General features: G+C 39.3%; 1 pseudogene; it reads left to right on the top strand.

Moving 5' to 3' along the window:
* Positions 1-11,069: 11,069 nt before the first annotated feature.
* Positions 11,070-11,902, top strand: LOC149455852 (uncharacterized; annotated as a pseudogene).
* Positions 11,903-12,170: the final 268 nt, after the last annotated feature.

Genomic DNA, 12,170 nt, shown 5'->3' with positions numbered 1-12,170 from the left:
TCAGTCAAGTGAGGAACATTCAATTCTGTACCTGTGCAAAAAGTTATTCTTCAAGGAAGTAGCATATGCTACCTTTGAAAAGTCTTGCATGTCTTGAAATAGTTTATTCCTGCTAACTCCTGCTATTATGGAGCTATGATCATAATAAATTATTACACTTATGTATAGTAAAATAACAATAAGGTAAGCACTAAACATGCCTACTGTATATTATTAGATCCAGAAGACTGATAGGGAACATTGTATCTCCTAAAAAGCTAGTGTCTGCTGAGGTAAAATCCTACACACCCCCTTAGTTCTTTGATTGGGTGGGGGTTTGCTCAACCACACCCTCTAGAGGATCAACAAAAAGCTGCTGATATTGGCAGCTGCAGCTCTCATCTCCATCAAACAGGAATCCTAAGATCCCTTTCACACGAATGTTCTGATTGGGTTCGCCTGTCTGTTTTTCAGGCAGACCCAATCGGAACCTCTGTACAGACAGATGGGGATCTGTTCCCCTTTTGTCCAGTGGTCCAAATAGGATGGCAGTAATGGATCACCCATAGAGGTGAGCAGGCTGTGTCCATGTCCACTCTGCATAAGACCTGTCATTAGCCCACTCATTGGAGGTCAGCAGACAGATCCCCTGCTGAGCAAGCGGATCATAGTTGGGTTCAGAATTGTGTGAAAGGGGCCTAGAATCAGGCATGAGAGCCAGTAACTCTGATACATTTGATTTGACTACTCTGTAAACAAATTATCTTCACAGGTCCTAAAACCAGGCAAATTTTGCTACATACTTTTCACTTTTAATCTCCTTTATTTTAATCTTGTTATTGTCTCTTTTGTAGTACGTATCTGCTTCTATAATACTTTCATGCACTGTTTTTTATTTTGCTTTCTTAAAAAATGTTTAAAATGGTTAGGCTTAATATCTAAATTCTCTAACCTGAAATTAAAAAATGTAAAGAAAGCTACCATATTTTAAATTATGTTACATTCCTGCTCAGCAGGATATTAAATCAAAGTTAAAACAGCAGAAGCTGTGAATGATGTGTATCCATTTAAAAGTGGTGGGGACATTTGTGTAAATGTCTTCTCTGTCTGGTGCTTAGATTGCTGTCCCTTTAGTTGAAAAATCCCTGTGCAAGGTGAAGAGTATATTAGAGAGCAGGAGATTTTGTAAAGGGTGCAAGGAACAGGATACTTTATGTTTGGAATAACGTTGCAAATATTTGATCTACATTATGGATTCCCTTAGAATTTGCATATGGTAGATTGAATTCTAAGGGTGGATCACCCCACTTAGTTGTTAGAGTTTATGACTGGTTGTGTATAGCTCATCTTTAGCAGACCTTTTTCCAAAAAGGCAGGCAAGCTACACCTACTTATTTGCTCCCAGCACTTAATGTTCAATATTTTAAGCAAACAAGCAAGCAAATAAGGAGGAGACAGGACCCAGCAGGGATACTTTATATACAGTTTACAGGTGATGGAGCAATAAGATCTGTACTCATCAGGGTTGGACAGGTAGACCAAGGCAGAAGGCATAACTGGACTGGAAAGACAGCAGCTGGCCAGAGAGAGTCTGTGCTGCAGGACACAGAGGGCCCCAGCGTAAGAGCTCGTTCACACTTGACTTTATTTCTAACTCTTGCCAAATGCCCCTATAGCATTTGACAGGCATTTGGGAAGCGTTTTTAATGCTCCTTAAAATCTATCCAGATGCCCTATGCGTGGTTTTGAGGCATTTGATAGGCGTTTGCCAAGCGTTAAAACTGCACCAAAAAGGCCTATAATGAAGTTAAATGGTATTAACGTTCCTCAAACGCCTCGCAACCACACCGAAAACGCCTGCCAGGCATTTGAGGAGCGGCACCATAGACTTGAATGGGAGGTTTCACCTCCTCCTGACTCGACATGAGGCGCCAGTTTTGCCGTGATGCAACGCTAACGCTTCAGTGTGAACAGCACTGTGTGCTGCCATGTGCAGAATTTTCATAGGCATTTGAGAAGCATTAAAAACGTTTCCCAAACGCCTGTCTGACACTTGCTGACAAAGCTAGTGTGAACGTAGCCTAAGGCTCCCACCAGAGCAGGCTGAACTCTCATCCCAAGCATTGTTTCAGGCAGGAGGCAGAGAGCTAAAGAATCCAGGTACACAATGTAAGTAATAGAAGGTGGCAGACAATTACAAAATCCAGGTACAAAACATAGGTCAGGGCAGATGGAGAACAAATACAAAATCCAGTTATAAAGGGCTTGTTCACACCAATGCTTTCAGGTGTGTGCTTTTAATGCATCCTAAACACATGCACAAAAAAAATTACGTTTTCCAATCACCATAGTTTACATTACTGTTTTTATTTCCAATGCATTAAAAAAATGCAAGAGCATGCTTTTTTCCTTGCATCGGAAAACGTGTAAACTCAGCAGAATGCACATTGTGAGGGAGATCCTTGGCACAAAGATTTTATAAGTGAAAAAAAGGAAAGTGTGTTGTTTCTGAAAACCATCACTGTGCTTCTCCATTCACTCACCAGATCAAAAGACCTCAAAAAGAACAGGCAGCACTTAGTGTTTAAAACATCATGGCAGAATATCCTCTCTGAAATTCCCAACAAACCAGTGCAGTAAAAGTGGAGTGCTCCAATCCAAACTGAATATGTGCTTCATCATCTGTGAGTAATATGCACTCACCAAACCAAAAAACCTCAGGAGGTAAGAGGTCAGACAGCATTTAGCATTTAAAGAAGGGGTCTCCAAATTTTCCAAACAAAGGGCCACTTTACTGTCCTGCAGACCTTTGCAGGGCCGGATTGTGGCCAGTGTCCAGGCCTGACATGAGTGATAGTAAACAATGCCTCAGGCGTGGTATCCAGCCGCATAGTGCCTGAGGTCAGTAGGAGAAGGAATAATTTCCAGTCATTGGTATTACTAGGAGGAATAGTGCCCTACCATTGGTGTCAGTGGGAGGAATAGTGCCCCATCACTGGTGTTAGTGGGAGGACTAGTACTGCATCGTTGGTATCAGCTGGGGAATTATGCCCCAGTGTTGGTGTCCGTGTTAGGAATAGTGACTCAAATCCGTGGAAGTATTAGTGCCCCAAGGGCCAGATAAAGGCTAGCAAAGGGCCACATCTGGCCCTTGGGCTACAGTTTGGAGACCACTGGTTTAAAGCATCAAAATGAGACATCTTCTCTGAAGTACCAAGGATATTGTCAGTGACCAAAACTCTGAGAAGTAAACTGACAGAAAAATATATGATAGTGTAGTATTTAGCAGTACCACCAGCAGAATACAATCAAACAACGCAAATACACTCACATTAAAAAAGTGCAATTGTAAGAGAATGCCTGAACGATTAATTTAGCCAGCTAAAGAGTTTGAATCATTGTGCCTCCAATGCAAAAATTATATATAAAAATAATTTAACTTAATTATTTTGAGTTAATTTTAGCCAAGAACTATTTAAAGAAAACACAAAATGATCATATAGAATGGAGATTATGAAAAAAATGAATATTTATTTACAAAAAGACACTTTGCAAACATCATAAACAGTTTAAGTAATATGTTGACATGGTCAAATCAAGCAAGCAAATCAACTAGCATAAAATACTTGCATACAAGAAAGATCAATAATATATGTTGAAAACATAGTTACCCTTTAAAATAGCTATTTGGCCAGATTCTCCTAAGATGGCTGCTAATTACTGGCTTTCCTATCCACCTTGTTATGTATTCAGTTGTGAACAATACATTAAGAATCCCACCCAGAGGGTGTAATCATTCTTCTCATTGGTAGACAGGATAATCATTGACCATGTGTTTATTCAAACATTACCTCCCTTGGCCACTGAGTGACACTGTAGAACAAGAAGTGTCTATTCTATGTTTATCTGGGAATTGAATCTTATAATAATTAACCTGTTATAGGATAAATTATTATACAAAAACAGATTCAACTATGTGATTTTACCTACAAACATAAAATGTCATTGAGAGTCTGGCATCTTAATTTGTTATCATTACTGTTTTGGTGTAGTAGTATTTAAATAGAAACTTCTAGCTACACAGAGCTGTTATTTCAGATATAGCAAATGAAATACATAAAAAAAATTGCACACTTTTAAACGTATTATTAGAATCTAGTTACGTCATAACACACATTTCTAAAATAATGATTACAAATAAACAAACCCTATTAATATTCAGAAATCCTCTTTCTAGCAATGGGATATTGTGTCAGGAGAACTTATGTTTTTATCCTGTTAACATATACATTGCAACATTGTGTTACCCTCTAAAGTCCTATATTTATAGATATGTCCACAATAATTATAGTATTTTGTTTGGTAAAAGAGTTTATAATCCATTGGTTTGTAAACAGGCATAGATAGATATGTGTATAAACACAGTGGCATGAAAGTCTTGGCTTTATGACTTGCAACAGATAATCCAGCCCTTTTCAACAATGGTGCCTTCAGGTTTCTTTGGGGATGCCTTGAGGTTTCTTCAGGTGTGACTTGGCAAAATGCCTAAAAATTGCCCAAAAATTGTGCACAAGCCAGTGGGTGAATCAAGCCTGCCTTTTATGTACACAAAGCCACAGTTTTCATTGTGCACCATTACAACCTTCCAGCCACCTGTGTGACAACCAATGACATCATTGGTTGATGAGGATGTTGGGTCCCTGCACGGCACCCTTGTTTGCCCTTCAACTGCCCCTGTCCATCAGCACTGGGGTCATATTAGCTAAGTGAGGCAAAGAAACTGAGGGAGAAGGGATACATTGGAATACTAGTCAGTACCAGTGTGCAAAGGTACGTTTCCATTGGAAGAATAAATTACCTCCAACATTGGCTGTCCTACATGTGTGGATTTTGCTATGTTATGTAAAAGTATTTGTGTAGCAATTGTACGTACAGAGATGGATGCGGTCATCCATCTTGCTTCTTGTATCATTCTCTCTCCCACCAATCCCCCTCCCTTATGAATGTGGTCTGTATGTATACTTAGATCACAGACATCAGGCACAGTGGGATAGCTTCATGGTTATAAATCCAAATTAGCCTGGGCCCAGTATATCTGTGAGACTCTTGCTTGGAGGTGATCGTAAAGCTATAAACCAGTCCTTCACTGAACATGAAAGACATTCCAAGAATAACAGTAAAACAGACATCCTATTTAAAACCCCTTTTCCATATAATTTCATATCTTAAAATAGGGAATACATACAATCGAACAAAGCATATATTCGGATAGCTCAGTTTAATGCGAGTCGCCTGACATCTTACACCCCTAGATTATATCTACCCGAGAGCAGAATGTGATATCTCTTTAACCGTCACAGGTAGATGTGTCATATCTGATATCTAGATGTCCAGAATATGATTCTGCATATGAATCTACTAGTGGCTAGGCTGCTACATGTACCTAGGGAAGGTTATTGACCATGATATAAACTGGGAGGGATTTAGTCATAGCCTGAGTTCACCACCTAAAACACCCCTCCCCAAATGAGGCGATTGGTTCTCTACTTTAAGGAGACACCCTGCTGAGTTCCTAGAAAAGAGGCTGTTATGCTTGGAGCAGTAAGATGAAGAGATCTCCCTTTTAAAATCAGGAACCAACTTTTGGAGAAAAGGCACCCTTTTGCTCTGACACTTGAACGCTGCTTAAACCAAGGCTGACGGCAAGTATTCTACCTCTCTAAACTTCTTTCTGTTATCTCTCTGTTGTGGTATTGCTCTCTGTGTTTATATATATATTGGCTACATCTTTTTCTGTAACTACTTTTATTGCACCATTTTGACCTTTTTAGTAATAAATCTTATTTTCTGAAAAGTGTTGAACTGTTTCTAAAGCTCTTTAATGCAATCTAAGAATCCCTGTCTCTGAAGAGCGCTACTGTGTGTTTTAAACCTCTATATACATCTGCCTGCGGTGACAGTGTGTATATGTCAAGGTCCTACCTTTCCTCAGGGCTTGTGCTACTCCATGTGCTGGCATCCATCTTAGGTGTCTGCAAAGCATTGTGGGATCCTTTATGCTTTCAGCCCTCTGCGACTCCTAACCTAGGAGGTGGCGGCTTATCACATATAAGTCTGCTGTTTGTAGCTGTCCATTGCATTCATGTCCTGTCTGTTGCAAAGCAGCTAGCTCCTGTTTAGTTTCTCATTGCTCTCCTGGATACCGACTTGGCTTTGGCAAGACTCCTTCCTGGCTTCTGACCCTGGCTCTGGCGATCATCCTTCCTGGCTTCTGACCCCGGCTCTGGCGACGATTCTTCCTGGCTCCTGATCCCGGCTCTGGCGACGATTCTTCCTGGCTCCTGATCCTGGCTCTGGCGACCATTCTTCCTGGCTCTTGACCCCGGCTTTGGCTACGATTTCCGCTGTTGGACTTGCATAGACTCTTGTCTTATTTTTATATTAATAAACCTACCTTTAATTGCACCTCCTTGTGTGTCTGGCTCCTCACTCCCTGACACTATACAGACGATTATTCAAACATCATAGGGTTATTGCCAATATTGGCAAGTTTCCTCCTTCTCTGTACAAAAAGGCGGTGGTGGCAGTGTGAAGGGTTAATTGCGTAAATAACCTGACCCAGTAACAATCGCTCTCAGGCTGTTGGCACATAGATTGTGGTCCATTAGCTAGAAAATCTTTGTGCAGGGTGCAGCTGAGCATGGATTTGTTACACACGTGACAGCACGGTTTTAGATTGGCTAGTCCTTCGGTCACGAGTTGGTGAGAAGGGCTGGGGGTCTGACGCCGCATCTGTCACAATTTGTTTATCTTTTTACATTTTAGAATGGGGTGCCTTGAGATTGTGCAGAATGTCAAAGGGTGCCTTGCCTGAAAAAGGGTTGAGAAACACTGAGATAATCCATAGAGACAACTTATGTTAGAGGAATCATTTGAAAATATAGACAGTTCCCTAACTCATCCTTAGAAACTTTTCCCACAGTTCACTTTAATGAATGGTGTTTGTCTCTTATTTACCTTTCCCAATGCTGAGACAATGGCAAGCAGCTGACTAGACAAGTTATATTGTCCTGGGTCAAAAGAAAGTAACACATATGTATTATTTTTCTGATCCCTGTTTGTATGTGTTCAAGGTTTGTCAAACATTTTAAAACACTTAGGGCTCATGTACACTGCAGCTGATAAACTCACATTCAGGAGCTTTTCTGCATTTTTTACAGCAGCCCCTGAACTCTCCCTAATGTTTTCCTATGTGTCCATGTACACTATGTCATTTACAGGCAGTTGAGTTTACAGTAATTTTTTTGAACGCACCAAACTTGCGTTCAGGAGTAGACAGGGGCGGACTGACAACTCATGGGGCCCCCGGGCAATAGGGGATCATGGGGCCCCTGTGTCCTTGTCCAAACTCAAAAAAGCCTATGAAAAAGGTACCAGGGGCATCTCATGGGGCCCCCTACTAACCCCGGGCCCTCGAGCAGTGCCTGAGTTTCCAAATGGTCAGTCCGCCCCTGGGAGTGGATTTTGTCAGCGTTTCAAAATCCATACCAGACCCGAAGGCCTTGGTATGGATGGGAGGGGGGACCCCACGCCTTTTTTTATTATTTTTTAATTGCTGGCAATTCTTTCTTTTACATTCAGCTGTCAGTGGGACAGATGAAACATTAATGCATGCTTTTCACTACTAAAATACCACATGACTTGATAAAATAACTTGTGCGTTAGTTTCGTAGCCTTTTTTAGTTAATTTACTATTTTTCAGTGCATTTGGGAGGGTCTCCCGAGGTTATCTTTTAAAAATGCTTCTAAACACAAACGTGCATAAACGCAGCTAAACGCATTATGCAAACGCCGCTAAACTGACATTTTTTTAACCTACGTTTTCCAGCAGTCAGTTTCCATCGTTCAGAAGAGTTTTCCAAATGCCCTGTGTACATAAACCCTTAGGGCTCATGTACATGGGGTGTTTGGAAAACTCTTCTGAATGGTGGAAACTGACTGCTGGAAAACATGGGTCAAAAAAACGTCAGTTCAGCCGTGTTTACATACCACGTTTATGCGCATTTGTGTCCATTTGCATTTAGAAGTGTTTTTAAAAGATAACCTCAGGAGACCTTCCCAAATGCCCAGAATGCACTGAAAAATAGTAAACAATTTATTATTTTAGACATTTAGAGAGGAATAGAGATCAGATGCAGAGAGAGCAGTATGTGTTGAGATGACCTGTCTTTTCTGGTTGTATTCACTATGGATCCCATCATGAGTATAATTCAGGACAATCTACCATTTTTTCCTTCACGCGAAACCTGGAACTGACTGCGCTGGTGTACTAGGTCCATTTGAATACATGGAAAACGCTTTGCATGCGTTTCTGATGATGAAAAAAGGCTCTGGACAGCATCTGGAAATGGAACAGTTAAAAAATGCTTCTAAAACGCAAACACTTATAAACACGGTTAACCGCGTTTACAAGTGTTTACACGCGTTTACAAGCGATTGGCATTTGAAACGCTGCTAAAATCTACTCCTGAACGCAAGTTAGGTGCGTTCAAAAAACGACTGTAAACTCAACTGCCTGTAAACGACGATGTGTACATGGACACATAGGAAAACATTAAGGAGAGTTCAGGGGCTGCTGAAAAAAAAGCTGAACAGCTCCTGAACATCAGTTTAGGAGCTGCAGTGTACATGAGCCCTAAGAAGCCTCCTCCAAAGTCTCAGGTGTGCAAAGTTAACAGGAACTCCATTGTCCACAGAATTTGTTCTTGTTTACAGAGCCCAGCAGTTTCAGTTGAGAAAAACAGAGGGGAAAAAAGTGTGTCTCTGAGGACCCTGAGACCTAAAAAAAAAAAACCTTCCATATTTCAAACTAGGGAAATTCTGAAAATATGATTTTCCTCATAGGCATTCTAACACAATACAGCACACACAGCACATGATAATAGTATGTAAAATAACATCCAATGTGAATCCTCCGTGCCCCCTGTAGTCCGCTAAATGAAAATCTCCAGGATGCCTGGTGGTCACATAAATAGAAGTGATGTGCTATGATCATGCCCTATGTGTTGTGCCATATTTGACTTCTTTAGGAGCTTTAGGCCGATTTCACTTGGATCCATACACTTTGACCACAGCGCAGCGTACCTATGGGTTTCATGCAAGTTTCCTGTGCTTTTCCATGCATACTTTTGTCACGCTTTCAGGAAACGTCCAATCTAATAGAAGTCTATGTTAAAGCGCAGGGTAACCTACACGTAAACCACCGATCAGTTTTAAAACCGGCCGCAGTTTTTAAATTTTTTATCATTTGATAAATTGTCTTCCACGTGGTTAAGGAAAAGCTGTAATTGATGGCAAATTAATTTTTGAAAGATAATATTTTTTTTGGCAGTAGTTAATTTTTTTCTAATGTTGATGCTTTCTCATTCCCCTGTGACTATTTTTTTTTTTGAAGGTCAGTGTATTAGTTGACAGACCAGGGCTTATCCTAACTGATATATATTTTATTCATTATAAATTTCATCTAATATTTGGTGGATTTCATTGTAACACTTTGGACTTGTGCATACCATTGTGCTCTGATAATGCACATGTTACCAGAATGCTCAGAAACACATGTTAACTGTGTTGGTGAGATTCTGTGCCATTCATTTTGGCACACCAACGTACCTATTGATTCATGTGTGTTGTAGTACACAGCTTGGCAAGGCACCAGCATTTTATAGCAGTGGAATGAACATTCATTGGTAGGTGTGTTGAGATACTATTCAAAACGAATGGCACTGCATCATACCAACACTTTAAACGTGATGTGGTAACATGCACTTTACCGCAACAGATGATGTGAACAGTCCGTTATATTTGAGTGGCCTTTCCTTCACATAGAAACTTGTGTAACAAAAATATGACACTTATGTATTTTATGTTTTTTCCTACCAGGAGACCATTGTAAATGTTTTTTTGAGCAACAGCAGGAATTATACAAACAAAGACATCTTGGTGAATATCACAGATAAGACATCTTCTAGTAAAGGTACTGTATATCAGTTGGGCAGGTTAATTCTTACAAAATACATATAAGATCTTTATGCAACGCTTGTTTTTCTTTCCAAGTGAATCTTTGCAAGACCTTTCTGAATGACAGGCTGAAAGACATACAGTATTTGTTAAAATCACAGCAAAATTCCGTCCAGTTGAAGGCATAACATTGACAAGTGCGTTTTTTTAAATACATTTTGTAAGAAACAGAAAATTTTAATTGTTTATGGAACTTTTTATTTTCCATCTCGGAAACACTACAGCAATTCTTTGGTTGAGAAACAGAATGAAAGACTTTTTAGACAATTTAGCAGCCAAGACCTCCCCTGTTGAAGGTATATTGGTTGACCAGGATGCATTTTTGTCACAGTAGGCTCTATAAAATACAGTAAATGCAAGCAGTTTATGTAACTTTTTTCCCCCATGGCCCCTTTGCAATTTTTTCTTTGGAAAAGACAACGAATGACAGAATGAAAGATGTTTTGTTTTATTTTATGGATGGCATCCAATCTTCTACAGAAGGGGTATCAATCAGACCTTTGTTCCTTTACAATAAATTTTATTAAAAAATCATTACTGATTTATTTTTCTCTTTACAGTGAAAATCTATAAACGTTATGGAAGTAGATCATGGACTAACATACTTAAAGATGTTTTAGTCAGTATCAAAGCACTTATTCTTCCCATTGATGGTATACTCGTTGGCAAAATAATAAGTTCACTCTTAAAAGGCATTCTGGCCAGTTTCTAAACCCGATATATGGAGTCAGCTAAAAGAGCAAGTGGAACATCTCATAGATGTGAAGACTTTGGAATATGAACTTCAGGAGTGGTAAAATGAGCTCCATGGTCTACAAAAAACCATGGAAATGTATGTTAATACTCAGATAAAGGAAAAGGGTTCATTTATGTCAACAATGATCTATGCTTCTAATTAGTTATTTCTTAAATTCACTCAATCTGAAAATTCAGTGCAGTTCACCCACATATTGGTGACACATAGTGCACAGCCTTTACTGATACTGAAGGAGCGACCTCTCCATGGCTAAGAGATGTATGGTGAGGACAATACCGTTGTCTGGAGAAGAGAGCTTGAGCAACAGATTTCTGAATATAAAGATTACATTGAAAAACATTACAATAAGTGGGTAGAATCTCAAATCGCTGTGGTTTTTAACTATCGTCCTGTGCCATATGGAGCAGTCATTGATTAGTTAACAAAAAAATTATCTTATATTTCTTTTAAACTTTTGCCTGGTTCCTATTAGAAAGAGTATCTTAAAGAAATGTGTGAGGCTGTAAAAAACAACATGTTTGGTGTCCAGAATGGAGACTTCCTGCAGACCTTAGTAACCACATTTTATCTCGATAACTTCATCTTTGGAAACCAAGATAATCCCTCTGTCGTCCCAGGGCCGATGTTAATAGCAAGTTTTGGTCCACTATCACCAAGTGAACAGGTGACAAGAGAGGAAACAGTTAAGATCTACAGACCAGTCGATAATAATACAAAGTGAAATTATTGAGATCAAGGTTTCATACAGTAATATAATAAATGGATTCCAGATCACTTACAACACTCATTCTGGACAGTTTGTTGGAAACCCAACAGATGGGCAGTTCAATGAAATCCGATTAGGTAGCAGACATGCAAAAACCTTAACATTTTGTGCTAATAAATGTAATATGGCTGAAGTAATTATAGATCTCTGAAATGGAGAATTTACATGACCTCTGGGGAAACAAGGAGGAGAGCCTGTGATGTGTTAAAACAGGTGGAATAGATACATATGGGTTGTACAATGTCCGCATGGCTGCAGGTGATTGCACCAAAGGGCTGTATCAGATTGGATTAGATTTCAAAATTTATCCCACAAAACCCTGAGAGATTAATCAACATGATCTGTATCTGAATAATTTTACAAATTTTAGACATAAGTCAGTATTAGATGACTAGGTAATTCACCACTGTTCAGTCACTTGTTTAATAAAAGTAATGATCTTCTCAGTAATGTTGTGAGAGATTATCCATTAACATAATTGTTAGAAATTCAGTAAATAATCTCTACACTGACAAATTTGCTTATAAGAAAATGTAAAAAAAAAAAATACAAAAAAGGTACAATTTTTAATATGGCAGTTTATTAAATAAT

The sequence above is a fragment of the Staurois parvus genome, unplaced genomic scaffold (genome assembly GCF_062004578.1).
Source record: "Staurois parvus isolate SC_StPar_1 unplaced genomic scaffold, SC_StPar_1.0 ptg000387l, whole genome shotgun sequence".
Classification (NCBI taxonomy): Eukaryota; Metazoa; Chordata; class Amphibia; order Anura; family Ranidae; genus Staurois; species Staurois parvus.
This window is presented reverse-complemented; position numbering and strand designations above follow the sequence as displayed.